This window comes from Chaetodon trifascialis, chromosome 8 (assembly GCF_039877785.1).
Source record: "Chaetodon trifascialis isolate fChaTrf1 chromosome 8, fChaTrf1.hap1, whole genome shotgun sequence".
Lineage (NCBI taxonomy): Eukaryota > Metazoa > Chordata > Actinopteri > Chaetodontiformes > Chaetodontidae > Chaetodon > Chaetodon trifascialis.
This window is the reverse complement of record NC_092063.1, coordinates 23,454,481-23,455,604: the sequence shown is the minus strand read 5'-3', so window position 1 is coordinate 23,455,604 and position 1,124 is coordinate 23,454,481.

Sequence of the window (1,124 nt, the reverse complement as noted above, 5' to 3'; positions counted from 1 at the left end):
TTTTTCTGCGCGCGCCCCGGAAGATGCTGATGTTGTACTGATGACAGCGATGGAGCGCGCTCACGTACGCGGGCACAGCAGCAGCAGGGAGACATTTGCATCAAAGCGCGTCTCCGCCCCTGTTCACCTTGAATTTGAAATTAGACCAGCAAATATTCCCTCACGTTTGGATGAACAATGAAAGGGACAGCGGACCCCTGTTTGGTAAAAGCTTTGACTCAAAGACCCCAGTGTGAGGGGATGTTTGCTGCTGTGTGAGGCGAAAAGACACGGAGTCAAACCTGACATCAAAACACTCCAGTCCTATTGTAGTCCAGCTAATTTACATTAGTCTTCAGTGAATGTGATGATACGAATGAAGTAATCCTTTAAGTCATCTTACAAAACCATATAGGCCTATGTGACACTCATGTCAGCACATCTGGAATGATACATTTTATACCGCATCACTCCATATCCTGATTTTTTTTATTTCAAATCTTCAATGTCACTCGTGTAATATACCATATGAGCCTTCACCATATGGGACATATGAAAAAGACATTCGCATGGTTGAGAATTAATCACATGTTTGTTTTACTTGAGTAAAAATAGCAAGACTACAATGTTCAACATCCACTCACAAAAACTTAAGAGCTTGGGAGCTACAGTGTGCCTCTCTTTTCCCTTTTATGTGAATATGAATAACACATCAGCCTGTATGTCATATTTGTTGCATATGAAATGGTGTTCCACATAAGCATGTGAAATGTTTTTTTCAGTTCCTGTTTGCCTTCTTTGGGACCAACAGGCCTTGTTTTTGACTGATGTCCCAGTGCAGATTTGTAAAAACAGAATCAATGTTAAACTAAGAGTCTAGAGAATGCTAGCCATGCTAACATGCCCATACTGACGACGCTAACATCCAGGGTCTCTGTAAATTAAAGAGTATGGTCTCGGCCTGCTCTATACTGCACGAAAAGTGTCATAAGATAACTTTTGTTGGGATTTGCCATCATGTAAATAAAAATTAGTTGAAAATTAAAGTGAATTGTACTCAGAACTCAAAAAAACAAAAACAAAAACAAAAAACAAACAAACAAAAAACCACTACCTCAGACATGGAAAAGTGCAGTGCAGTTATT